The sequence below is a fragment of the Lepidochelys kempii genome, chromosome 3 (genome assembly GCF_965140285.1).
Source record: "Lepidochelys kempii isolate rLepKem1 chromosome 3, rLepKem1.hap1, whole genome shotgun sequence".
Lineage (NCBI taxonomy): Eukaryota > Metazoa > Chordata > Testudines > Cheloniidae > Lepidochelys > Lepidochelys kempii.
The window spans coordinates 139074017-139090533 of record NC_136382.1 but is presented as its reverse complement, the minus strand read 5'-3'; the positions used below and the strand labels follow the sequence as shown (position 1 = coordinate 139090533).

The following is a 16517-nucleotide window of genomic DNA, read 5'->3' as shown; positions in this document are numbered from 1 at the left end:
CTGTAACATATACTGTATTTTATACCATGCTCCAGCAGGGTGAGCTCCGTATCTTATTTATTAAATTATATTTCCCTGGATCAAAATCCTACCCTTATTTCTTCCACTTCTCCTTCTGTTTTTATGTTCAGCTCCCCTACTCCTAACTCCATTTTAAGGTCCCATTTTTCTCTCTTTTTTAAATTTCCCTTTCTCTTGGTCTTCTCTTTCCTTGTCTTACTTCTTTCTACACATCCTTTCCTCCCCCTGTAATTCTTCCCCACCTCTAGCCTCGTACGATCTCCTCCTATTTCCAAAATATATTTTCCTTCCTTCAGCTTCCTGAGTCTACCCATCAGTGGCTGCAAGCTGCAGTACAGAAAACACTTGTTCTACAATGGGCTTGGGGGGACAAGTATGTAATTAGCTCCTCAAAGGCTTGAAAGGACCTTTGCTCTTCTCCCTTACATCTTATGCAAGTCAGGAAGTCAACAAAGGACAAAGAAGCTTCGGTCTCAAAATATTTCCAGGTAGAAGCCAGGGATATGACCTTAAGTGCACAGGCATGGCAAAATATCTATATAAGTGGAAAAAAGAAAAGGAGTACTTGTGGCACCTTAGAGACTAACAAATTAATTTGAACATAAGCTTTTGTAAAGCTACAGCTCAATTCATTCGATGCATGCAGTGGAAAATACAGTAGGGAGATTTTATATACACAGAGAACATGAAACAATGGGTGTTACCATACATACTGTAACGAGAGTGATCAGGTAAGGTGAGCTATTACCAGCAGGAGAGGAAGGAAAAAACAAAACAAAACACCTTTTGTAGTGATAATCAAGGTGGGCCATTTCCATCAGTTGACAAGAACAAGTGAGGAACAGTAGGGGGAAAAATAAACAAGGGGAAATAGTTTTACTTTGTGTAATGACACATCCACTCCCAGTCTTTATTCAAGCTTAATTTAATGGTGTCCAGTTTGCAAATTAATTCCAGTTCAGCAGTCTCTTGTTGGAGTCTGTTTTTGAAGTAAATACTCACCAGCAACCACACACCACACAACAAAAACACTAACCCAGGAACCTATCCTTGCAACAAAGCCTGTTGCCAACTGTGTCCACATATCTATTCAGGGAACACCATCATAGGGCCTAATCATATCAGCCACACTATCAGGGACTCGTTCACCTGCACATCTACCAACGTGATATAGGCCATCATGTGCCAGTAATGCCCCTCTGCCATGTACATTGGCCAAACCAGACAGTCTCTATGTAAAAGAATAAATGGACACAAATCAGACATCAAGAATTATAACATTCAAAAACCAGTCAGAGAACACTTCAGCCTCTCTGGTTACTTGATTACAGACCTAAAAGTGGCAATATTATAACAAAAAAATTAAAAACAGACTTCAATGAGAGACTGAATTGGAATTAATTTGCAAATTGGACACCATTAAATTAGGCTTGAATAAAGACTGGGAGTGGATGTGTCATTGCACAAAGTAAAACTATTTCCCCTTGTTTATTTTCCCCCATAGTGTTCCTCACATGTTCTTATCAACTGCTGGAAATGGCCCACCTTGATTATCACTACAAAAGGTTTTTTTCTCTCTCTCTCTCCTCTGCAGGTAATATCTCACCTTACCTGATCACTCTCCTTACAGTGTGTATGGTAACACCCATTGTTTCATGTTCTCTGTGTATATAAAGTCCCCCTACTGTATTTTCCACGGCATGCATCCAATGAAGTGAGCTGTAGCTCACGAAAGCTTATGCTCAAATTAATTTGTTAGTCTCTAAGGTGCCACACGTACTCCTTTTCTTTTTGCGGATACAGACTAACACGGCTGCTACTCTGAAACCTGTCATTATATAAGTGGAGGCATCTCTATAAATCCTTACAGTTACCAGGCACCCTACAGCAAAGGTATCACCTAACATAGACACTTCTAATAAAGGTGAAGAAATACAGTATTAGGAAGACAGAAAGATCTAACTGTTTACATGAGAAAGACAGAAAAGTTCTAATAGATTTAAGAATGCAGGGTGAGACAAGAACTCAGGAACCCAGAACTCAGGCCATATTTCCCAACTTTGATGAACCTGGCGTGAGTCTGGGATATCAAAAACATATGATCTTGTTTGAAAACAGGGTTTTCAGCCCCAAACCAGGTACAACTAAGTGAACTTAGTTCAGTTTTGCATTAACATTTTAGGTTTATTTGAAATTGAACTAAAGCAAAATTCAAGGTGTAAAATTCCATGCAAACTGGGGAATACAGAACTATAATTACTGAGCAATGCACAGCAGAAGGCTTAATGTGCACGCTGCTACTACAATAGTAGGACTTGCTTGGAGTGGCTTGCCTTGTTCAACAGCAACCATTCTAGATGATTAAAGAGCAACAAAGAAAGGGAGTGAGAGAGACAAGGTGCTTAAGTTAATATGTTTTATTAGATCAACTTCTGTAGGTGAAAGACACAAGCTTTCAAGCCACCCAGACATCTGCTTCAGGTCTGGGAAAGGTAATCAGAATTACAAAGCTAAATACAAAGTGGAATAAGGAGTTAAAACACATATTGCAAGAGAGCATTCAAGATGAACCAGGCAATTAACACCTCTACAGTCTTAGGACAAAAGAGAGTTAGTGGGTTACAGATTGTTATGAGGCAGCATAAAACCACTGCGTCCACGATTTTTAGTGTTTAGTAAAGTTAGTATTTAAACTTCCAGGCTTGCCCTTTGAAGGTGTTGTGCAGGTTTCCTTTGGGGATGTGGACTGAAAAGTTAGACAGGGAGTGACCATTTTGTGAAAAGTGTTCACCTACAGGTGAGAGGATGTTGTTGTCTTTTATAATTTTTCTGTGTGAGTTCATCTGAGAACTTGGTGATTGTCTGGTTTTACGCACATAGATGTTACATTGGATGAGGTACACCACATATTATGATTGGCATGCGTAGGAACATGGATCTTGAAAGGTGTGTTGTGGGGAGCGTTGATCATCATGGCAGTGGAGATATGTCTACAGGTTTTGCATCTGTTGTTCGGGCAGTGTCTGGTATTGCTTTGATTTGGTGCATCCTCTGGGCAGCTTGCTTTTGATTGAGGGGTTGTTTATATGCCAGAAGAGGGGGCTCGGAAATATATCTTTCAGGATATGATCCCCATCAAGTTGTCACTAGAGGTGTGTGGTAGGTGGGTTGTTTTTTTCCCTGAATTGAAGCAGGTTCTCTCAGCATACTTGGGTGGCCTGTTCCATGATGCAATCTACTTCTCTGGTCCTCTAGTGTCCTTGTTTGGTGAAGGCAGTTTTAAGTGTGTTAAGGTGTGTATCCCAGACTTTCTCCTCAGGGCATATTCTGTGGTAGTTTAGCACTTTGCAGTAGATAACTGATTTCTTGGTGCATGGCGGATGGTTCCTAGATTTTTGGAGATAAAATGTTGTGATCTGTGGGTTTCTTATATATAGCTGTCTGCAGGGTTCCATTGTTGAAGCTGATTGTGGTGTCCAGGAAGCTGATGCTAGTGTGGGAGTGTTCTAGAAAGAGTATGATGGATAGGTGGTAGTGGCTGAAGTTGTGGAAATCTATCATGGAATTTAGGTCATCCGTCCAGAGGATGAAAATATCATAGATGTATCTCAGGTATATCATTGGTTTTGTGGTACATTTTCCCAGAAATTCTTCCTCGAGGTGGCCCAAGAAGAAATAGGCATATTAGGGAGCCATCCTAGTACCATGGGCAGTTCCCATGGTTTGGACAAAGTGTTTGTTGTTGAGCATAAAATTGCTTTGGGTGAGGATGAAATGGATTAATTTTGGCAATGTGTTTGTGTATAAGGGAGTGTTTGCCACTAGAATGATGACTGATAGAACTTGGGAATGGACAAGGTCAAATCTTAAAGTAGTCTGGCTCTCATGGTGGGGCCACATTATGCATGTTTTCAAACAAAATGCACTAGCTTTAATGTGACACCCTGAGGATTCTGTCTGTACCACTTCTGAATTGTGGATGAGTCTATGAAATTTTATCATGAAATTATTGTGTCACGGAAAGCCTATGTGTATGTGGATCCACCCTAAATTAGCAGGGTGGCATCATGTCTCTACCAGGCCAGAGACAATGGTAAGTGATCAGCACTCAACAACAGTATACTTGAAGTAAAACACCCTGGGACAATAGGTTTTGCTCTAATTGGGAGAAGACACTTCTACCTTGTGTGTGCACGGAGGAGAGTTTGAAAGTAATGCAAAATTTCCAAAAAGACAGAAAAAAAGGTGACTCCAAGCAAGAGTCTATAAAGGGATTCACATGGGTCAGAGAGCCATTTTGCAGCTGATTAATATGAGGCAGGCTGCTGCAGGGGCACAGTAGAAAAGGGGGTGGAGGACCCTGCCATGGAACACAGAGGATTCCCCAAAAACTCCCAAGGGAAGGGTAAGCTGGTGAGGGACATCACATTTAGGATTTTGTAGAGCTTTTTGTGATCGGAACTCTCTTGTGCTTTACATTGGATTACATATAAAAAGAGCATAAAGTTGAAAGATTATACAAAATGTGTGTGTGTTTGTGCTTCACAAGTACCACACGCTCCTGGGAGAGTTAAACTGTAAACGAGAAGCTTTACACCTATAGAGTGGAGTTCTGGGAGATGAGCATTTCAAGTCCTGGGGAATGTGAAGGGTCAGTGCTTCACCTAGGGCATCTAGGAGGCTGGACAACAGGTTCCAACACTTGGAGGGTGGTGCCAGTTAGAAAGTCTGTGCTCCGAGATTGTTCCATGGGGCCCTTAGATTGGGACAGTAGCTGGACTCCATTCAGCTCCAGAAGCTCAACACACCCCAGGGCATCCAGAACACAGAGGCTTAGATTCCCTTCACAGCAGTCCTAGTGGGGGGCAGGAAAGGATGATCACTAAGATCTGTGACAAATGGGTTCAAACAAACTGCCCTAGCTTTAAAATGTCATGAACCAATAGAAAGACAAGGTGGGTGATGTAAGATCTTTTATTGGACCAACTGCTACTGGTGAGAGAGAGAGAGAGAGAAGTTTCGAGCTCCACAGAGCTCTTCTTCAGCTCTGTTTAGCTCAAAAGCTTGTCTCTCTCACCAGTAGAAGTTGAGCCAATAAAAGATCTTACCTCACCCACATCATGTCTCTCTAGTACCCTGGGACCAACACTGCAATGAACCAACAGAACTCAACTCTTGGGCAATGCCAGACTTGACACTTCTTTCAGACCACTTGTAGCTCTAAGTTCTATAAAAGGGGGAGAAAATCCTCTTTGGTGGTCAAAAGCTACCACATCTTTTAATGCAAAAGTACTGCTTCTGCCTAAAATCAAATCTGCATAAAAACCCCAAACATATAATGTTACAAAAATGGTACAATTCACCCTAAATAGTACCTTTAAATTAAACAGGATTATTTGTTTTACCTTATCTACAACAGAGCAGTTGTGGTATTGTTTCTAAAAGGCACTTCTGTGATAAAGAGATTTACTACCATACTCTGCTTATCCAATATAAAATGAATATTTAAACTGTCATCACTCTAGACCCCTAGAGAATAGCAATCTGTTTTAGAGATCCAAAAGCTCATGTGTCAGAAACAATCACTGGAGGCCTAAACCACACTGCTGTCATACACAGTGCAAAAGAAAATGACTTTAGGAAAAATCCCTGGAGAGCTAGATAATGTAATTCAAATTTAACAAGGCTCTAAGTGGTAATCACACCCTGAATAACAATGGAATCCAGATGCCCAGCAACAAATTAAGATGTACCAAAGGTTTTTTCTTATTTTTCTTTTTAATTAATTGAACATGAAGCCCGAAAACACACTTTGTGGGCATTTCTTTTATCATTGTTTTCCACAACTGTAAAAAATGCTAATGATCAAAAGTACACAGATAAATGGAAATCAAATCAAATTATTCAATGGCGAGCCACACAAAAGGCATAAAGTTAGTGGGACATTGACAGCTGTAAATATTCTGATTCCTTTTCTTGTTTTAAAGTATAATTGAAGATAGAGGAGAAATGCGAACAGACTTAGTAAAAAACATCAGTAGCCCTATTCAATTTAAAAAAAAGTTAAACAGGCCTTCTTTGCTTGTGTAGCAACTTATTTGAAAACAAATGTTACATATCTGCACACTCCTGTAGGAAGGTTTATGAAACACGTACACGTGCTAAGTCAATACAATACAAGAATGGAATTACGAATGGATGTGATGATTTTCTAGGGTTTGGAGAATCTGCTCATTTATTTAGTGAATAAGTGTTATATTAGGTCAATTCCATGCTTAGTGAAAGTGCTCCAGTGCAGCATTCTCTACCTTTTCTCCCACTTCTGCTGTGTCTTTGAGGCAAGAATGTAAACTTTGTACTACACGAAAAGAAAACAATTGTACTCCACATGAAGCCTTTTCAGAAATGGTCTCATACATTTAATAGGAGACTGTTCACCAAAAAGCTTCTCAAAATGCTTCACAAACTAATATATGTAGCCACTTCTAGAGTGAAATATGGGAGGTGTTCAATTACGCTGTCGAACACCATACAAGAGTTTAGGACAGGAAGTGAAGATGAGTACCTTATCTAATTTAGATAAAAGAAAACTGAAGAGGGATCTTTTAGGTGGGTAAACTGAAAACTACAAAACATAATTAGTCAAAAAGGAGTTTGATCCCAAACACTCAAACAGTATTATGGGTCAATGGAGATTTTCCAAAGGGAGCCAATCCAGAAATATCAGATGACCATCTGAAAGATCTTGCACTCTGCCACAAATTGCTATAACAGCCTAGGTAACATCACATGAGTTCAGTGTCTCTTCCCAGGCTATGGATTACTCATCATTTTTGACATAGTCAAACTTTTTATTCTTTTAAGTCATCAGCTACAATTCAGGATGACCTCCTGATATCTCAGTCAATTTAGGAGAAGATAAGTGTGGCTCCTTTGAGGATAAGTACCCCCCAGGCATCGTAGGCTATACCCATGCCAACAGCCTACAGCAGTTCCCCTTCAGAGTCTTTAAGGAAATGCGCAGATACACTATCTTTCTTATTCTCTTTGCTTTGGAAAAGAAAAACAGATGTAATATTGTCAGAATGAAATGCTTAATCTTTCTTTCTTCACAGAACTATTTAGAGTCCTGAAACATCTCCCATGACATGTGAATCTTAAAAACAAAAGAAAACCTCTGTTTCTACAATCTGTTGTTTTATGTGAAAGGACTAAAGTTTGACATTAGTGATCCTAAAAAGATTCAGAGTTCAGGTTTGATTCAGCCAAGCAGCTTGGTTGGGAAAACTGGACTGCAAACCTCAAGAATTAATAAGATTTGGGGAATTCCCACAGTGGATAAACTTCAGGAACAAACACTTTCACTATCCTTGCACCTTCTGTTTCGATCCAGACTAGAAAATGATAAAGAAAATACTCTGAGGGCTTGATCCTATAGAGTCTCTGTGTAGCATGTATCTAAATACAAGGAAGAACTGAGTGGCAGGAAAGGGAGTTCCTGAGATCCTAATTCTGCATCAGACTGCTGCTATGCTACCCCCAAGTAACTCCTTCCTAGTGTCAGACATAGAACCTAAGAGAAAAAAAAATGTGAAATTAAGAAAGGAACTTAAATGAAGAAGCACCTGGCATTAAGAGAATTGTGCTGAAGTCTATGTCCACATGCCTGATATCCACCCACAACCTTTTTGTGTTGTTGTTTTTTTAAATCTGTGGTCTTGTGACTAAGGGAGCAGGTGTACAAGGAGCTGAAGACTTACTACTATTCAGCATGGTACACTAGTACTTTCCCTTGCAATGTATGTTACCACAAATGGCCTCCACTCACACTGATACTGGAACAGAACAACCCTGTATAATGAGTCAGGTTTTGGATTATGGAGGCCTTCATCTAATAGCATCAAAACCACAAAAGAGGGAGCTTGGTTCAAATTCAGTTATAAAATGGGTGATGGTTGAGGCAAAAGTTCTCATTTTGGAAAAACATTCACCCCATTCCTGGCAAAAATGGCCAACCATGTGTAGATCCTTCAAAGACAATGGAAAAACACAGAAAAGGAAGAAAAATACATCTTACTTTGTCCAATTAGGTATACAGGTGCTGAAAATTAAGGCCCCAAATGCAACATCACACCCTTTAGAAACAGTGGGAGGCATGCTGATACTGCCATTAGTCAGGCAGTGGTATCATCACCTACCGGTCTAAAACGCGTCAGCGTCTAAAATTAACCAGTGATTCATTATTGTCTATAGAACAGACGTAACATGTCTTTTAGGTTTGGTAGTCTTCAGTCTCCCAGATCAACAAACTACTTTTTAGGATCATAATCTCTCTAAACAGAACTGTTAGATGTACTCATAGATCATGTTCTACACGTTTCACTGGAGTCTAAAAACCTCTGTCCTGCTGAGCTGTTATTATTCCACAGCGTGACTAAAGGAAGCAAAGATGATAGGAGCACAAATGATACAGGCAGTACTCCTGCCTTTCCATATTTCACTGCCTGTATATGCTTTTCTTCCATGTTCCTTTACTAAATTCTTAGTAGTGCAAGGGAAAGTGAGTGAAATTGTGTGGAATAAGTGACACAAGAATGCCGGCACAGTTTGTTACATACTTTGTAAAATCTATTTGATTTCACTTAACTTGATAATGTTTAAAGTTGGGCTGTCGATTAATCACAGTTAACTCACACAATTAACTCAAAAAAATTAACTGCAATTAATCACACTGTTAAACAATAGAATACCAATTAAAATTTATTAAATATTTTAGGATGTTTTTCGACATTTTCAAATATATGGATTTCAATTACAACAGACTACAATGTTTACAGTGCTCACTTTATATTATTTTTATTACAAGTATATGCACTGTAAAAATGATAAAAGAAATAATATTTTAAGTCACCCCATACACGTACCATAGTGCAATCTCTTTATCATGGAAGTGTAACTTACAAATGTAGATTTTTTTTTGTTACATAACTGCACTCAAAAACAAAACAATGTAAAACTTTAGAACCTACAAGTCCACTCAGTCCTACTTCTTGTTCAGCCAATCGCTAAGACAAACATTTTTGTTTACATTTATGGGAGATACTGCTGCCCGCTTCTTATTTACAATGTCAAATGAAAGTGAGAACAGGCATTTGCATTGCACCAGTAGCCGGCACTGCAAGGTATTTACGTGCAAGATATGCTAAACATTTGTATGCCCCTTTATGCTCCAGCAACCATTCCAGAGGACATGCTTCCATGCTGATGATGCTCGTTAAAAAAAATTATGCGTCAATTAAATTTGTGACTGTACTCTTTGGAGAGAGGATTGTATGTCTCCGTTTTACCTGCATTCTGCCATACATTTCATGTTATAGCAGTCTCAGATGATGACCCAGCACATGTTCATTTTATGAACTCTTTCACAGCAGATTTGATCAAACACAAAGAAGGTACCAATGTGAGATTTCCAAAAAAATAGCTACGGCACTCGACCCAAGGTTTAAGAATCTGAAGTGCCGTCCAAAATCTGAGAGGGACGAGGTGTGGAGCATGCTTTCAGAAGTCTTAAAAGAACAACATTCTGATGCAAAAAACTACAGAACCCAAACCACCAAAAAAGAAAATCAACCTTCTTCTGGTGGCATCTAACTCAGTCCACTCTGCTTTGAATCATTATAAAGCAGAACCCGTCATCAGCACGGACACATGTCCTCTGAAATGGTGGTTGAAGCACGAAGGCTCATATGAATCTTTAGCGCATCTGGCACGTAAATATGTTGTGACACCGGCTACAACAATGCCATGTGAAGAATGCCTGTTCTCACTTTCAGGTGACATTGTAAACAAGAATCGGGCAGCATTATCTCCTGCAAATTGTAACAAAATTTGTTTGTCTGAGCAATTGGCTGAAGTAAGACTGAGTGGACTTGTAGACGGTTTATTTTTGAATGCAATTATTTTTTGTACATGATTCTACATTTGTATGTTCAACTTTCATGATAAAGATTCCATTACAGTACTTGTATTAGGTGAATTGAAAAATATAATTTCTTTTGTTTTTTACAGTGCAAATATTTGTAATAAAAATAAATATAGTGAGCACTGTACATTTTGTATTCTGTGTTGTAATTGAAATCAATATACTTGAAAATGTAGAAAACATCCAAAATATTTAAATACATGATATTCTATTATTGTTTAACAGTGCAATTAATAGCACAATTAATGGGATTCATTTTTTTAATCGCTTGACAGCCCCAGTTTAAAGACATTGCTCTCAATAAAAGAGCCTAGCTAAACATTAACAATATCCAGGGACTGGGTCTATCAGTTGGTAAAGCTCAAGGAGGTTCAGTTGAAGTAAGTATCCAGAAGTTTGAATATGAAACAAAAACTATAGCATCCTCTCCCTTCTATCAGGCCTCTGATCCAAACTGCATTAAATTTACCACCTTAAAAAATTGGTCCCATCTCTACTCCTTTTTAAAAAGGGCCCTCATATCTGATTTCCTCTATGCTATGTTCACTGCAAATTAACTGCCACCCTGGGGTTTCCTTGTTACCTGCATAACTTTAGAAGTCTCTAAACATGAAAGCAAATGACTGGATTGCAGGAAGAAAGCAAAAAACGTCAGGGACTTATCTGAAACTGCAAAAATGTCTGGTTTGCCGGTACAGGTAAAGTGAACAGGGGTATGTATACATCACAATCACAAATTGGTGACCACAGTCACCACAGCTGACAGTCTTGTTGGCCATCTCAAATGAAGCCAAGGTCTGAATAGAGTTATAAACTGAATTACCTTCTCAGCTGTCAAGCTGGTCTTTCCATCTCTATTTTCCAAATATGAATAGAAAGTAGTAAATAGCAAAGAACTCTACTGTACACAGCTTTGTAAGACAATAGATTTCAGAACCCTGCAGTCTATACTACTCATTAGCATTGTACTGCCCTTGTACTTTCTTCTAAGAAGTTTAAAATCTTAAATAAAAAAAAATACCTAACATCAGCATATGGACATAGGAAATGCTACACTGGATTAGACCAACGGTACATACAAGCTGGTATCTTGTCTTCAAAAATGACCAGCACCATATGCTTCAGAGGACTATGTATAAACCTCGTACTGGACTAATTCAGAAACTTTGTCATGGGGAAAGTTTCTAACACTTAGACAATTAGTGTTTGATATTTCTTGAAGCATGATGATATTTCACACACGTATGTTGCTCTCTGATTAGTATCCACACATTTTTGAATAGTCAGTCTACCACAGTATGTATTATTTTCCTCCCTGCATATTACAGTATATGTGAAATGAGAACACTTTAAAACAGTGATGGACAAGCATAAATATTCAGGTATCCATACTTCAGACTCTCATCCATATCTTGCTGGTCTGAAAATTGGAAAAGGTAGACGGAAGGAAAATTGGATGGAAAATCTGATAACAAGCTTTGGTAATATTTCTAAAGCTTCCCAGTTCCAGATGTGTCTAATACCATGAGAATAGCCTCTGCCTCACCCGGTATTTCTATGAACAAAACCTCTAATACAAAAGACATTTTTCAACAGCAGCATACGTTTGGTTCAAGGTTTGGGTGACTCTCCTTTTACCTGACCAAGTTCATCTATCCTAACATGGCAGATTTTATTTGCTATGAGGTTAGCACAGTAAAACTGAACACAATCAAAGAGCCCAAACTGATCAAGGGCCACTTACACAGTCTGAAGAGAAACGGAATGGAGAAGATGTTTCAGTGAACAAGAAATATGTGATGAGTATGTGTACTTTCTGGTTAAGTGACACTCTCGAGATGTACAATAGAAGTGATAAAATGTAGGGTCTAACCACTGTTTTCCCAGCACCTCCAGTGTTTTCATGTAACATTTACAACTACAATCTGCAACTTTAAGGACAGTTAAGAATTTCATGAAGGGGAATGAAACTAGCATCATCTGAAAGACAAACTCTGCCACAAATAGAACAAGCTCTCAGTTTTCTTTTATTTATTTTTTTGGTATTGTTAAGACTTACACTAAGAACTGCTCAGGCTTCAAGGGCTTTCATAGACAGCTCCTTGTTTGGAGTTTTAAGGACAGTAAAACATGACTCACAGATTGACTGAAAGCCTGGCTTTAGTTTACATCTGGTTTAGGTTTAGGAGTCTGCATGCTGCACAGTTTCAGTAATTAACCCATTCAGTGATGGCTGCACAAGCTGCTGGAGTGTGTTGATGCAGAGTTCATGATTTATAAGCAAAAGCAATATTTTATTTTTTTTTTAGCATGCTCTCTATGCTTCGGAATAACTGGAATTGAGTGACTTCCTCAAGCACAGATGTATTGGTGTATTTAACTAATATTTATCTTGACAGATTTGGCATTTACTAATAAAAAGGCAGTAAGCATCTTTTCTGAAAATGAGCATGTTAATATTACACATCTGGCTCTGTATCTCATCACACTGCCTCATATAGATAGAAAACTGTAAAAAATATTTAATGATCTTTAAAGTCTTAACATTTGTAAAAAAATTAATTGATGTGATCGCAAGACTTAAATTTTGAGACTAAAAACAATGAAACACTGGACGAATTTATTAAAAAATTATGAGATGGTGCTACAAAATATATTTAGAACAGATAGCAAGAGGAGTATTGCAGAGTCAATTAATTCAGCCCTCTCAGAGTTGAGGAGTTCCTCATGTGACTTACTCTATTCGCCTTCCCCGAAGACTGGGAATACAAGCATAGAAGCACATTCAGGCCTGGTGCGGGAGAGGGTAGCAAATCATTGAGTGACCCCTGTGGTTGCTCCCTTGATCAGCACTAATCTGATGCCAAGCATCATGCGCAAATGGTTGGGAGGATAGTTGAAGGTGGATATGGGCTGAAAATTGGGACAAATAGGGATTTGCAGGAATGAGGATGACATTCAAGTACAGATGAGGGTAATGTGCTTTTTGGACATTAACCTCTGAGTACATGATATTACTGCCCTTTTGACCTAATTCATCACCACTCATGAATGGTGCTTGCTTTGCAAATTGTGAATTTGGCTCTCCATGTGTCAAATCACAGACACAAGAGCAGAGGCTTATAGTTCCAGGTAAAAGCAAAAGAAAATTGTAGATGTAGTAAATCAGGAATATTTGTATACCTCTCAGGGTTGCTGAAGCTTTTCTGGAAAATACTTTGAAAATATGACATTCTGCACAAGTGCTAAGTATTCTTATAAACATTTTTCAGTCACATAATTCAGAGATGGGAGAGACTGATTGGGTAATCTAGTCTATCCCCATGCAAATGCAGGATTATTCAGCGAATCGTAGATTCTCAGAATACATACAAAATAGCACTAAAAAGCATATTGTTTATGTCACCACAATTACCTTGTTAATTTATAATGTCCATGGTTGTCAACTGAATATGATAATAGTACTACCACATCATGACACGCAAACAAGCTCTGGCAGATTCAGGATTTTAGATCAGTCGGTTCATACTATACTTGGTTGGGTTCTTACATTTTTACTAGTTAGGCAGAAAATAAATCTAACCTTGTGTTTTTAATTCTATTTCACTGGAACTTTAGTGGAAGTTGGGCAATACATTACAACTGATGAATTTTATGCTTGTGAATTAATTTACTATTGTAGAGCTCCCATGACAAGAGCCATTTTCCAGATGGTTTAAACGCACCATAAGAAGTGCTTCAGAAACACTAAAAGAAAAGGAGTACTTGTGGCACCTTAGAGACTAACAAATTTACTTGAGCATAAGCTTTCATGAGCTACAGCTCACTTCATCAGATGCTTTCAGTGGAAAACACTATACTTCTTATTGCCTTTTTAGTGTTTTACCTCTTCCCTGCCCTGAATCCAAGTCCAGTTTTCTACGTTATCTTCCTCCCCTCCAATCTCCATCACTCTGATGGCTAGAATTTGGTGTAGTTTCTGATGAGTACTATACCTCAGATGCCAGGTATCAATGAAGACCCTTCCCCTTTTTACTTCCAGTGAAAGTCTTTGATTCACCTAAAAGGTAGATTTCAAAATCCGTGTAGTAATGGAAACAAAAATACCCTTTCACATCTAGAAAATTACTTTGATAATCCTAAATAGTAGATATACACAATGCAGAAACCTTTGCATCAAAAATCTTCTTCCATTGTTTCTGTGACCTTAGCTACCTGACTCTCTTTACATGGTCAGTTGATTTATGTCATGTGGTGAGTGCTAAAATTTCTCTCGTGGAATGACATAAGAACAGAAGTCATTACTTGTCATGACTGCATGAAGGAGGGCTGCTGACAGCCAGGAGAGATCAAAAGCAGATCAGGTTGCTTAGCAAACTATATGTCACTGAACTCAGAAAGGCTAAATTGAGAATCCTGGAGAGCTGAGAAATCTGGGGGCAATTGATGGAGACAAATTCAGTAGGTATATTAATAAAATACCTAGCTGTTCTTCAGTCTTCTGTTTATTAAAATGTCTAGTACATAACACATTAATCCCCACCATATATTCTTTTTAAACAAGAACATCAGAAATAAACTGCCTGTGAGTTTAATAATGTATGGTGTACACTGGTACACTGTAATTTGTGTATATCTTTAATTCCTCATTTTTTACCATTTTGTAACTGAAATCTCTGTTCCAAGCAAGAAGGCAGCAGGCATCCAACTTACTTTTCCAAAATTCTTTTAGATTAACACTTTTAGACTAATTAAACTCTTGGAACAGGTTTTCTTCACTAATATTTGCAAACCGCAAGGCATACAATTCATAAACTTAAACGTAGACAAAAGCCTATGCAGACATAATGGGAAAGGCATAAAGATATGGAAATCATGAGTGTTTTTTTTCCTTGAAGCATCTCAAAAAACCTACCCCTTTGATACAAGCAAGCATCCAAGCTGATCACTGTGAATTAGCATTTCACAGAAATCATCTAAAACAAATCAAATATGGCTTTAAGTCTGCATGTCTCTCTGTGTGTTACTTACATATTTAGATTGTAATAAAGGCTTAAAATGGAAACCTTTGTAACCATAAGTCTAGCAGCTGATTCCAGCAATTGCTATATTTTCCAATCTCATTCTGAAACAAACCTATTGGACTGAGGTTTCCCATGACTGATCTCTATTCAAAAAGGTAATTTTTTTTCTTCTTCTTCTTCTTTTTTTTTTTTAATTTTAGGAGGGTAAGAAAAAACCCCATTGTAATAAAATTTTAACATACTTTTTGAATATGGACACCGTATTTTTTAAAAGTGAAATGGACTGGTGCCTTTGTTCGAATTGAAAACAGTCTTTGTTGTACCAAAGTTATGAGTGATTGAAAGTTTCTGACTTGCAGTTAAAAAAAAAAAATTAAAGGTGAAATTCTGACCCTACTGAAGTCAATAGGAGATTTGCCATCGACTGCAATGGGGTAAGAATTTCACTAAGAGTCTACAACCTTGCACTTAAACATGAATGCATGTGCACACAGCTACTTAAGGATCTAATATTTCAAGGTACTGAACACCTCTTGAGTTTTGTCAGCTATCACTGCTGTCAAATGCAGAGAAGTACTGTGTCAGGAGACGATCTTCACCTTGCAGATTCTAGCCCTAAGTGTTCAGCTATTTAGGTAGGAACTTGCTAGTTTAAGGAATTTATAAGATCCATTGGAAAATCAGCAATGCTTGAATAAAGCATGAGCTAAATAAATAGTTATAAGAAAGGCAATTGAAGCCAGATTCATTTTCTCCCTTTTTTTCAGATAAAAGTTATATGACATTTTAAAAACAGCATTCGGACATGGTTAACTTTGCCCCATTGAAAACCTTAAATGCACTAATTTATTCCGGATAATGCATAAAGTGTCCAAGGTGGTGAGCTTAACATACCTAGAGCAACTTTAACTGTTGGAATTTCCTGACTTGTGAGTGCTTGAACTTGTATTTTTAATGTTGTATTAACACTAGTTTTTGCACCTAGGTTGACATTCTCCCATGGTGTGGAGGGCCAGCATAAGGCATTCTGCACCATTCAAGACCTGCAGTAAAGCTGTGAAGGACTGTGGATTGGTTTTGAGTGGGTTCCTCTATATAGGACCCGGAAGAGCTCCTACACTGGTCCCAAATTGGCTATTGCTAAGAGAAGTGTGCAGAAGAGATCATGGAAGATGTAGCTACATGGATTCAGTAGCCCTAACAAACTGAGCAGTCACTATTCCAGTTTAGGGGCTGAAGCAATGGCACTAGAGTGATCAGGCTGCAGCCCCATGGTAGGTTGAGGAAGAAATATAATTTCCATCCCCATATAACCCATGCTTAATTCCCCCACACAAGGCCCAATAACTCCACATGGATGGTGCAAATTTCACTCTTAATGTAAAGATATTTCAGCTTTTGTCAATGCAAAGAAAACAGCTTTGAAAATTTCTCATGGTGACATATGAGGAATTATGACCCTAATCCATGGGAGTGTGCTAATAAAGTTT

The 16517-nt window shown here is 38.2% G+C and overlaps 1 protein-coding gene across 1 annotated transcript in view; it reads right to left on the bottom strand.

Moving 5' to 3' along the window:
* Positions 1–16517, bottom strand: part of FMN2 (formin 2) — a 244572-nt gene that overhangs the window by 62977 nt on the left and 165078 nt on the right.